The following is a 13,407-nucleotide window of genomic DNA, read 5'->3' on the forward strand; positions in this document are numbered from 1 at the left end:
CCTCTCTCTCTGTCTCTCTCTTTGTCTCTTTCTCTCCCTCCTCTCTTTCTTTCTCTCTCTCTTTCTGTCTCTTTCTCGCCCTCCTCTCTTTCTTTCTGTCTCTTTCTCTCTTCCTCGCCCTCTCTCTCTCTCTTTCTGTCTCTTTCTCTCTTCCTCGCCCTCCTCTCTTTCTGTCTCTTTCTCTCTTCCTCACCCTCCTCTCTCTCTTTCTATCTCTTTCTCTCTTCCTCGCCCTCCTCTCTCTCTTTCTGTCTCTTTCTCTCTTCCTCACCCTCCTTCTCTCTTTCTTCCTGCCCTCTCTTTCTCTCTGTCTCTCCTTTTCTGTCTCTTTCTCTTCTTCCTCCTCTCTTTCTATCTCTTTCTCTCTTCCTCACCCTCCTCTCTTTCTTTCTGTCTCTTTCTCTCTTCCTCGCCCTCCTCTCTCTTTTTCTGTCTCTTTCTCTCTTCCTCGCCGTCCTCTCTTTCTGTCTCTTTCTCTCTTCCTCACCCTCCTCTCTTTCTGTCTCTTTCTCTTTTCCTTGCACTCCTCTCTTTCTCTCTCTCTGAACTCCTTTCCATCCACTTCTTATTGCCCATAATCCAATGCCAAGCCACAAGCCTGTGTCTGCCCTGGCGTTGCCAAATAATGATTTAATTAAACAAACACGCGCACCTGTCTCCAGTGGGCAGTACGAGACGAGCGCCACGCTTTGGTTGGACCACCTGGCACATTCCTCCTATCACCTCTTTTTAGGCTAAGCTGTCAATCAAAGAGAGAGAAAGACAGACAGTTTCAGCACTAAAGGAATAATGTTAGTAGTAGAGGAAGGAAAATATTTCCCTAACTAAGCTGCATGGTCTCTGGGTAACCATATGAGTGAGTAGTAAAATGACATTCAATGTATTTAAAACCAGAGAGGGATAAGACACAGGCCTACAGTAAATAGTATAAATATGAATCATTCTTGGGCTGATCAGAGTGAATTAATTCCCCTGATATCTGGGCTATCTATAGCAGGCTAATAAAGCCTGTCATAATCAATCACTGCATGAATTAAGTGTCTGGTTTAGAATATATTTGCCTAATATTAGCCTGTATCATACATTTAGATAGGAGAGTAAAACGCCACTAGAGAACCAGTCTGCCTACCTCATAGGCCTACAGTATGTCCTCAGCAAAGCATTCAACTTTTACTGGGTCTGGCCTGATAGTTGACACCTCTAGTTATTTATAACATCATGTTTCATATGCAGCGTCAGCGTAGCAAGAGAGAAATGCTACCTCTCCTCTCGGTTTGCACTTTATCATCAATTGGAAACCACGCATTGATCCTAGGACCTGGAAAAAGAACACTGATCTAGATAAATCAGATTCATCTCACTAGGGCGGCAGGTAGCCTAGCGAATAGAGCGTTGGGCCAGTAACCGAAAGGTCGCTCTTTTGAATACCCGAGCCGACAAGGTGAGACATCTGTTTATGAGCCCTTGAGCAAGGCAGTTAACCTTCATTTGTTCCAGAGGTGCCGTAATACTATGGCTGACCCTGTAAAACAACACATTTCCCTGCACCTATCTGGTGTGTGACAATAAAACATATACACTGTGTGCTACAATACCTCAAGGCATACTCTGAGAAGCAGTAGTTAAAAACACTTGCAACAAATGTATTTTTACAGGAGCACAGAAAATAGCCTGAGTTACTGTATACCAGTAAGTACAAGTATCATTTGACACTTTCCTATACAGGCTGTACGATACTATCTAACCTACTGCATGTAGTGTTTCACCTCTTATAATGATGGGTTATTGATCACACGTTCATGCCATTTTTACTGAGCAATAATGATCAAATGAATCAATAACGGCTATTTAAAAATATATTTCTGTTTTAAACTATAGATGTTTGGCAGCTGGTTATTGTAATGCTATTTGAGTTATTATTTCCTGAACCATGGATATACAGACTGACATTCAAAAGGAATGTGACTCACATTGACTACAGTAGCCTAGTATAACAGTCACCGTAAAACGTACATGTAAACATGGACAAATGACATGAAAAAGTGTTCTTCTATGTCTGAAAATAATATCACTTAAACTTGACTCACGGGGCCGCCCATGGGCTACCTATCCATTAGGACACGGCGCTATATAAAACGCTATTGAGAAACACGCGTCAGAGAACCTGCGGTACAGCCTATCCGCAGCATTGGAATATTCCTCGCGCTCACTCTCTGGTCATGAAACTCCAATCAAACGGATTTAAAAGCGGTGAAGGCAATTCTGTTGGGAAGTTGTTGAACATTTGTTTTCCGAGAACAGTGGGGAATATGAACTCAATGTCATCATCCTGCCGAAGAGATATCATGGAACAATGGGTCTTCTTTTAGACTACTTTTATTCTGCCCCACTCGGTTTAGGAAGACTTTGGTGAATGTGTTTCGTTTTCAACGGTTTCTTTGGATTATATAGATACCTGTATATCTATCTGCAATCTGGTTTTAGAAAAAACACCGGGGACTATTCCGTTGACAGGGTGGACATCACCATTGACTGGAATTATTCATCCCTATCTGTAATGGTAATGATTATTCATGAAATATTTTCTTATCATAATTATTATGGCTTTTTGTGTGTGTGTGTGTGTGTATGGCAACAGTATTAGTAAAGGGTAAGCAAATGGACAGCTTTGGAAAAAAATAACCCTCCTCAAAGAAATGATGCTAAGAATGTTTCAGAGCCACAAAGACATGTCAGTGGTATGTTTGGCATGGTAGTGCATATTCAAAATAGCTAAACACACCTTCATCTGAATAACAATTACAGGGTGACTCGGTGATAAGGTCATCATTAGTCATTGAGTAGGGTGATTAGGATGATAGTGAAAGGTGAAAGGTCAACCCAGAAAATGTATTTGGATGTTTTCTGATTCATCCTCAGTGACTTGATACGAAAACCTATTTGAGTTGCATTTACAGTAAGGGTGAGCTGTGCCTGGAGAACTGTTTTCCTCAAGTTTAGTGAGTATGTAGGTCTATTCATGACGCATATATGCATTTATGCTGAATGTAAACAGGTGCAAAACGACCTGTTGGGATTTGTTTTTACCATAGTAGAACATAAAATAATAGAATATAATTGAGTAGAATAGAACAGCCTAGTTATTCAATGAGTTGGGTAGAATAATCTTTGCAGCATATATCACCTCAATCAGTGACGTTAGACCAGTGAATAAAACAGACAGATCTGTATTAGAAACATAGCCTCTAGACTGTCTGCCACATCAATACAATATAGACACACGGTTGAAGCACAAACACGTGTGTAGAGTTGTCAGAAATGTGTGTTTTTGCTGAAGATGTATTGCTTGAAAGTCTACTTTTACACCAACGAACGCAGACCATTTGAGGCGGTTTAAAAAGAACCATCGCCTCAATGTGATGTCCATGTTTCCATGCTTCCCAAAGACAAGTGTCAATGTGAGGAAACCATTTTGTCAAGAGAGAGAGAGCGAGAACGTGTGTTGCCTACCGCCTCCCTGATCTAGAATAGAGCCCGGGGGATTGAAGCTGCTCATGGAATGTGTCTCAATAGTTGTGCGCTTGTCAACAGGGAACTGTTATAACTTGCCCTTAGTTCTAACCCGTCAGTGGCGTATGACTAATGTACAACAGATTGTGTGATACAACAGAGTGTTTTTCAGCAGAAAAGTCATTACACCAGTGTGTGGAGACACTGCAGAATGGTTGTGTCTATATTTGTGTGCAGACAGCCTCAGTTGTATCACAAAAATATCAGTTGTATCACAACTATTGTGTCAAATGTGTACAACCTGAATTGAGCAGCTGTTTTCTGGGATTAGGTGGAAGCTGTCTCTAACCGCTGATACAGGATCAGATATTGTTTAATGATTCCTTAATAGTTATGTTTGGGAATTGGGGTAGAATGAGCTGATCCTAGACCTGTGGTTAGGGGTTAGGCGCTATTACCTCAAATAAAAATGTAAAATAAAGTAAAATCATAATTTGTCATGTACACAGTTTATAGCAGGTATAAAGGTTGAAGTGAAATGCTTGCGTGATAGACGCTCAACATTGCAGTACAATATCAATAAAAATCAAAAGCAAATAAAAAAGAATGAGTAATTAGAGCAAGGTAGTATTCATAGTAAAACTGATATATACACAATATAATATACAGTATAGATCATGAATGTGTTATGTCAAGTATGACTGTGTTACAAATATAAAGTGGAGAGTGTCTTGGTTGCACAGTTGAATAAATGGTATATAATAGAACACCAGTGTTAAGTGTGTGTGTGTGTGTGCATGTGTGCGTGTGCTTGTGTGTTTGTGCTTGTGTGTTTGTGCTTGTGTGTTTGTGTGTTTGTGCTTGTGTGTTTGTGCTTGTGTGTTTGTGTGTTTGTGCTTGTGTGTAAGGGTTGGATGTGTGGAGAGTCAATGCAAACAGTCTCTACGGTACAGATGTTCTCTGAGGTGCAAATAGCTATTTTTTTGTCAAGTTTAAGTTTAAATGGGCTTTAAACCATATTCTATCTATGTGGGTTGAATAGGATAGAGAACAGTGTGAATTTTGACACACATGATTCTGTGGTGTCATTCACGAGTTCCTCATCGTCATGATATGTTATAGCTAGTAGTTAGCTAGATAGGGAAGAAGACATGTGTTGCTGAAACTTGAGAGTCTGAATTCCAGTATTGACTGTGTGTGTTTTACATTTATATTGCTACCTATACGATGACCCCATTCCCCCATGTTACTTACAGGTCATTGAAGCCTGAAATACCACTATAATCATATTGTCTCTCTCCTTCTCTTCCCAGCCTCTCTCAGTGATGGGGTTCCTGACCTTCAAAGCCCAGTGATGCTAGCCATGAATCACTACAACCTCTCCGGGCCCCCGGGGGCCCTAGACCCTGTCTCCAACCTCAGCCAGTGGGACACGGAGATGGTAGGTAGGCCAGATATTAGAGAAGTGGAACAGTAACCAGAAGGTCACTGGTTAAAGTCCCGGGGCCAGAACTAGCTAATGGAAGGAGGCTGGTTTCACTTCTGTGTGTGTGTGTATGTGTGATGTCCGGTGGTTTGGATAAAATAAGACAGCACAAAGACACAGTTCAGATTGTGATTGGACATAAAGTTGTATTGCATATTGCATATTGTAGGTGGAAATGGAGAGTCTGGCTCACCAGGGGAACCTCACCTCGGACAGGCCTATGTCCGGAGGCCCGATCGCAGCCGCTCTCCATGACCCTGGGCGTCATCTCCAACATCGTGGCCTTGTTCATCCTGGCCAACGCCTACTCCCACCAGCGCCGACGCTCCAAAGCCACCTTCCTCCTCTTCGCCAGCTCCCTGGTACTCACAGACTTTTTTGGGCACATCATCCCGGGAGCGCTGGTCCTCCGGCTTTACCTCTCCGGAGGGGTGTTCCCCGAGGCGGTCGCCGCTTCCTCAAACGGCTCGACCGACCCCATGTGCCAGTTCCTGGGTGGATCTATGGTGTTCTTCGGTCTGTGCCCGCTGTTTCTGGGCTGTGCGATGGCCGCCGAGCGCTGTCTGGGTGTTACGCAGCCACTGCTCCACTCCTCCTTAGTTACTACCACCCGTACCAAGCTGTCCCTCTCTGGTATCTGGCTGGTGGCCCTCTGCGTGGCCCTGCTGCCCTGTTTCCAGCTGGGGTCATACACCTACCAGCACCCCAACAGCTGGTGTTTTATCAAGGTCAGTAGCCAGCAGGGCTGGGGTCAATTAGAATTGACAGCTGACACTTCAGAAAGTGATTTTAATTAAAAAATGAAGAAATGGAAAAACGTTTGAAATAAATAGCTTCTACTCCTCCGTTTATTAAGAAGTAATTAAAAATAGATGCTGTTTTTTAATGTATTATTTATTGATTGAATTCAATTCGAATTGACCCCAGCCCTGGCAGCCAGATACTGAGCTCCCCTAATGCTTTAGGTTGAACATTCTCAAAGTTATATGGCAGTTATTTAAACAATGTGACGTTTAGCAAAACTACCACCAAAAGTTTCATAGAAATAACACTAGTGTACAATAAGACAGGATAAAGTACAGAGTTATATACAACAACGACTAAATGTCTGTCTTCTCCTTCATCAAGGTCTTAGCTAACGACACCCAGGAAGCGGACGTAGCCTTTGTTACGCTCTTCTCCGGGCTGGGCCTGACGTCGCTGGGGTGGCCCTGGTGTGTAACACCATCAGCGGGCTGACCCTGGTTCTGGCCAGGCTGAGACGGAGGCCATCGGGCTACTCATCGTCCCACAGCCACCGCTCAGTGGCCAAGAGCCATGATATAGAGATGGTGGTGCAGCTGGTGGGCATCATGGTCACGTCCTGTATCTGCTGGAGCCCTCTGCTGGTGAGTGGGACAACCTAGGACATGAACAAGTGTAGATGCTGATGCCACTGATTCCATCCACCACACCATGCCTATTCCCTACGCCCGCTACACATCTAGAAAAAAGTCACCCAACAACTATTCCCTACGCCCGGCTACACATCTAGAAAAAAGTCACCCAACAACTATTCCCTACGCCCGCTACACATCTAGAAAAAAGTCACCCAACAACTATTCCCTACGCCCGCTACACATCTAGAAAAAAGTCACCCAACAACTATTCCCTACGCCCGCTACACATCTAGAAAAAAGTCACCTAACAACTATTCCCTACGCCCGCTACACATCTAGAAAAAAGTCACCTAACAACTATTCCCTACGCCCGCTACACATCTAGAAAAAAGTCACCCAACAACTATTCCCTACGCCCGCTACACATCTAGAAAAAAAGTCACCCAACAACTATTCCCTACGCCCGCTACACATCTAGAAAAAAAGTCACCCAACAACTATTCCCTACGCCCGCTACACATCTAGAAAAAAGTCACCCAACAACTATTCCCTACGCCCGCTACACATCTAGAAAAAAGTCACCCAACAACTATTCCCTACGCCCGCTACACATCTAGAAAAAAGTCACCCAGCACAGGCCCCTGCAGTTTGATGCATTTGTACACTGAAAATACACAAGATAGTTTATTTTACACATAATTATTTGAAAGAAATCGAATTAGGCCGTCAATAAAAAAAAATAGGTTGCATGATGCTTCTGGATCAAAGTACAACAATGAACAATTATATCTCTTCTCTTATGCCCCAGATCTTCGGGCTCATGTCTGTGATGCGCTCCTATAGGGGCTCCATTGATAAAGCTGACATGGCCACCTACGAGACGTTGAATTTGATGGGCGTGAGGCTGGCTTCCTGGAACCAGATCCTGGACCCCTGGGTCTATATACTGCTACGTCGGGCCGTCCTCCGCAAGATCTACCTCATCACCAAGTGCCAGGCCGATTTGAATGGGAGTGTGCTCCGGCTGGGAGGGGAACTCGTTTCAGAGCAAGAGCTCGGAGAACAGTCCCGTTAACAGGATATGAGATCATAACCAAGCGCCAGGCCGATTTGAAGGGGAGTGTGCTGTTACGCTGGGAGTGGAACCCCTTTCAGAGTAAAAGCTTGGAGAAGAATACAGTCAACAGGATATGACTGTGTGACCGACAGTGTTCGAGTGAATGCCAGAAGAAGACTGCATTAGCCCACTAAGCTAAAGCCTAGTACTGACCAGAGAGCCAAAGCAACTCTTTAGGTCTCAGGCAAGGTTACTCATCATGCAACGAGCGTGGTCCTTGGTACTTGTGGTGGTCACCGACAGAAAAAGAGGACATTTCTGTTATCCCGTATAGTGAAGGATACGATGCTCTGAAAAATGAGGATTACATGTTCTTCAGCCATGGCAGTATCTCTCAATCTTCTTTGTCACAGTGACTGGCAAGCTAAGATCATCCTCCTTTGGATATCTCTTAAATTAAAATTAGGAATTGAGTACGGACATACCTGGTGTCCGAGTATGGTCTATTGGACCAGTCAGTCTGCATTATCCCACAGATGGAGAGTTGGGAAACACAATACCCCACAGACGGAGAGTTGGGAAACACAATACCCCACAGACGGAGCGTTGGGAAACACACTACCCCACAGATGGAGAGTTGAGAAACACACTACCCCACAGACGGAGAGTTGGGAAACACAATACCCCACAGATGGAGAGTTGAGAAACACAATACCCCACAGAAGGAGAGTTGAGAAACACAATACCCCACAGACGGAGAGTTGAGAAACACAATACCCCACAGACGGAGAGTTGGGAAACACAATACCCCACAGACGGAGCGTTGGGAAACACAATACCCCCACAGACGGAGAGTTGGGAAAACACAATACCCCACAGACGGAGACGTTGGGAACACACAATACCCCACAGACGGAGCGTTGGGAACACACTACCCCACAGACGGAGCGTTGGGAACACACTACCCCACAGATGGAGAGTTGAGAAACACAATACCCCACAGATGGAGAGTTGAGAAACAAATTACCCCACAGATGGAGAGTTGAGAAACACAATACCCCACAGATGGAGAGTTGAGAAACACACTACCCCACAGATGGAGAGTTGAGAAACACAATACCCCACAGATGGAGAGTTGAGAAACACATTACCCCACAGATGGAGAGTTGAGAAACACAATACCCCACAGATGGAGAGTTGAGAAACACAATACCCCACAGATGGAGAGTTGAGAAACACAATACCCCACAGATGGAGAGTTGAGAAACACACTACCCCACAGATGGAGAGTTGAGAAACACAATACCCCACAGATGGAGAACACAATACCCCACAGATGGAGAGTTGAGAAACACACTACCCCACAGATGGAGAGTTGAGAAACACAATACCCCACAGACAGATGGACACAATACCCCACAGATGGAGAGTTGAGAAACACACTACCCCACAGATGGAGAGTTGAGAAACACACTACCCCACAGATGGAGAGTTGAGAAACACAATACCCCACAGATGGAGAGTTGAGAAACACAATACCCCACAGATGGAGAGTTGAGAAACACAATACCCCACAGATGGAGAGTTGAGAAACACAATACCCCACAGATGGAGAGTTGAGAAACACACAACCCCACAGATGGAGAGTTGAGAAACACAATACCCCACAGATGGAGAGTTGGGAAACACACTACCCCACAGACGGAGCGTTGGGAAACACAATACCCGACAGACGGAGAGTTGAGAAACACAATACCCCACAGATGGAGAGTTGAGAAACACACTACCCCACAGATGGAGAGTTGAGAAACACACTACCCCACAGATGGAGAGTTGAGAAACACAATACCCCACAGATGGAGAGTTGAGAAACACAATACCCCACAGATGGAGAGTTGAGAAACACAATACCCCACAGATGGAGAGTTGAGAAACACAATACCCCACAGACGGAGAGTTGAGAAACACACTACCCCACAGATGGAGAGTTGAGAAACACAATACCCCACAGATGGAGAGTTGAGAAACACACTACCCCACAGATGGAGAGTTGAGAAACACAATACCCCACAGATGGAGAGTTGAGAAACACAATACCCCACAGATGGAGAGTTGAGAAACACAATACCCCACAGATGGAGAGTTGAGAAACACAATACCCCACAGACGGAGAGTTGAGAAACACACTACCCCACAGATGGAGAGTTGAGAAACACAATACCCCACAGATGGAGAGTTGAGAAACACAATACCCCACAGATGGAGAGTTGAGAAACACAATACCCCACAGATGGAGAGTTGAGAAACACAATACCCCACAGATGGAGAGTTGAGAAACACACTACCCCACAGATGGAGAGTTGAGAAACACAATACCCCACAGATGGAGAGTTGAGAAACACAATACCCCACAGACGGAGAGTTGAGAAACACAATACCCCACAGATGGAGAGTTGAGAAACACAATACCCCACAGACGGAGAGTTGAGAAACACAATACCCCACAGACGGAGAGTTGAGAAACACAATACCCCACAGACGGAGAGTTGAGAAACACAATACCCCACAGACGGAGAGTTGAGAAACACAATACCCCACAGACGGAGAGTTGAGAAACACAATACCCCACAGATGGAGAGTTGAGAAACACACTACCCCACAGATGGAGAGTTGAGAAACACATTACCCCACAGATGGAGAGTTGAGAAACACAATACCCCACAGATGGAGAGTTGAGAAACACAATACCCCACAGATGGAGAGTTGAGAAACACAATACCCCACAGATGGAGAGTTGAGAAACACAATACCCCACAGATGGAGAGTTGAGAAACACACTACCCCACAGATGGAGAGTTGAGAAACACAATACCCCACAGATGGAGAGTTGAGAAACACAATACCCCACAGATGGAGAGTTGAGAAACACAATACCCCACAGATGGAGAGTTGAGAAACACAATACCCCACAGATGGAGAGTTGAGAAACACAATACCCCACAGATGGAGAGTTGAGAAACACACTCGCATAGTGAGTAGGTCAAAGGCTTGAAGCGTATGAAGATGTGCAGCTATATCAGCACAGAGGTTCATCTGAGAGATCAGAAGTTGAAAGCCTCGCTACATATCTTCATGAATAGAATGTAACGCAGAAGAATATCACAATTCATTCAACATATTGGATCTCATTTGTGGAACGTTGATTATTCTGAAGTCTGTTGGTTAAGGTTTAACAATGACATTTTAACATCATCGATGTCTAACGATTCCCGGACGACTCCAAAAAAACGGAGTTGTATGCTATGTAAATGTTATGCTAAGATTAAGATCGCTTGTTAAGTAAAGGGAGAACTACGATTTTTTCCTGAGCTTCTGATGTATAAAAATGCTACTTCATGTCAAATATTGAAGAAGTTATAAATATTTATTGCTTTTCCTCAATTCTCTGGGGACGTGTAAAGAAGTTATGGAACGTAATTGAATGTGATGAAATAAAGAAGAATGTTTTGACTGAATTAGATACCGTTGTTGTCCTTTTTTCTCTCCTCTCCGCCAAGGTATTAAATACAGTATTACAATAATACAGTATGTTCAAACGGTGTACAGTATCCTGAATATACGGTGGAAAAACACACGATGCAAAGAAATCAAATGGTGTAACTGGGTCCATTCTAGTAAACAGTGACTATTATGCTCAAGTGAATTTTCTTTGATAGGAAACTGAAGATAAATGCTGCAGCCTGCTCACCGCCTACGTAGTTCTCTGAAAACTTTCCTCTCACATAACTGTATATTTGACACAGCTTTTAAATCATACGTTTGGAGAAAGGCCAAAGTCAGCAAAACCCCAAATTCCCAAAATACATGCAACATCACAAGCCAACCCAGCAAACCAGGACCGAGGGTCATCATAACACCTCATAAAACATCCCTGTTCAGTTCTAAGTCCAACGCTTGATTTATTTATTTCTCAGGGCCCCGCAGTCTTGTCTACAATTCATATATTCTGTCTGACTTGGTCTTTTTTTTCATTCAAATGATAAGATGCTGGACACTATGCTCGAAATGTGATTCCCATGGGACAAGAGCAAGAAAGGAATGCTGGTTTAGAGTCAGTAAATTAAATAGCAAATTATATCGACCATGGCAGTCAATAAATAACACTCATAGTTCTTTCCTATAAAATGTTTGACTCCAAGCCACACTGAATAAAATTGTGGTAGCCACGTATGTACAGTTGAAGTCAGAAGTTTATATACACTTAGGTTGAAGTCATTAAAACTAGTTTTTCAACCACTCCACAAATTTCTTGTTAACAAACTATAGTTTTGGCAAGTCAGTTAGGACATCTACTTTGTGCATGACACAAGTAATTTTTCCAACATTTGTTTAGAGACAGAATATTTCACTTATAATTCACTGTATCACAATTCCAGTGGGTCAGAAGTTTACATACACTAAGTTGACTGTGCCTTTAAACAGCTTGGAAAATTCTATAAAATTATGTCATGGCTTTAGAAGCTTTTGATAGGCTAATTTACATAATTTGAGTAAATTGGAGGTGTACCTGTGGATGTAATTCAAGGCCTACCTTCAAACTCAGTGCCTCTTTGCTTGACATCATGGGAAAATCAAATGAAATCAGCCAAGACCTCAGAAAAAAATTGTAGACCTACACAAGTCTGGTTGATCCGTGGGAGCAATTTCCAAACGCCTGAAGGTTCATCTGTACAAACAATAGTATGCAAGTATAAACACCATGGGACCACGCAGCCGTCATACTGCTCAGGAAGGAGACACGTTCTCTCTCCTAGAGATGAACGTACTTTGGTGCGAAAAGTGCAAATCAATCACAGAACAACAGCAAAGGACCTTGTGAAGATGCTGAAGGAAACAGGTACAAAAGTATCTATATCCACAGTAAAAAATAGTCCTATATCGACATAACCTGAAAGGCCGCTCAGCAAGGAAGAAGCCACTGCTCCTAAACCGCCATAAAAAAGCCAGGCTACGGTTTGCAACTGGTCATGGGGACAAAGATTGTACTTTTTGGAGAACTGTCCTCTTGTCTGATGAAACAAAAATAGAACTATTTGGCCATAATGACCATAGTAATGTTTGGAGGAAAAAGGGGGAGGCTTGCAAGCAGAAGAACACCATCCCAAACGTGAAGCACGGGGGTGCCAGCATCATGTTGTGGGGGTGCTTTGCTGCAGGAGAGACTGGTGCACTTCACAACATAGATGACATCATGAGGCAGGAAAATCATGTGGATATATTGAAGCAACATCTCAAGACATCAGTCAGGAAGTTAAAGCTTGGTCGCAAATGGGTCTTCCAAATGGACATTGACCCCAAACATACTTCCAAAGTTGTGGCAAAATGGCTTAAGGACAACAAAGTCAAGGTATTGGAGTGACCATCACAAAGCCCTGACCTCAATCCCATAGAAAATTTGTGGGCAGAACTAAAAAGTGTGTCTGAGCAAGAAGGCCTACAAACCTGACTCAGTTACACCAGCTCTGTCAGGAGGAATGGGCCAAAATTCACCAAATTTATTGTGGGAAGCTTGTGGAAGGCTACCCGAAACATTTGACCCAAGTAAACAATTTAAAGGCAATGCTAGCAAATACTAATTGAGTGTATGTAAACTTCTGACCCACTGGGAATATGATGGAAGAAAGAAAATCTGAAATAAATCATTCTCTCTACTTAATTCTGACATTTCACATTCATAAAATAAACTGGTGATCCTAACTGACATAAGACAGGGAATTGTTACTAGGATTAAACGTCAGGAATTGTGAAAAACTCAGTTTAAATGTATTTGGCTAAGGTGTATGTAAACTTCAGAATTCAACTGTATCTCCACCAGTTTGAATATCTCAAATAACACCTGGCTGTCACCTACTGTAGGCCTAGATATGGCCTAGATATGGCCTACAGTAGGTGGCAGCCAGGTGTTATTTGAGATA

The 13,407-nt window shown here is 43.4% G+C and overlaps 1 pseudogene; it reads left to right on the top strand.

The window, feature by feature from the left end:
• Nucleotides 1-2,167: 2,167 nt before the first annotated feature.
• On the top strand, nucleotides 2,168-8,077 carry LOC127932330 (prostaglandin E2 receptor EP1 subtype-like; annotated as a pseudogene).
• Nucleotides 8,078-13,407: the final 5,330 nt, after the last annotated feature.

The sequence above is a fragment of the Oncorhynchus keta genome, chromosome 10 (genome assembly GCF_023373465.1).
Source record: "Oncorhynchus keta strain PuntledgeMale-10-30-2019 chromosome 10, Oket_V2, whole genome shotgun sequence".
NCBI lineage: Eukaryota > Metazoa > Chordata > Actinopteri > Salmoniformes > Salmonidae > Oncorhynchus > Oncorhynchus keta.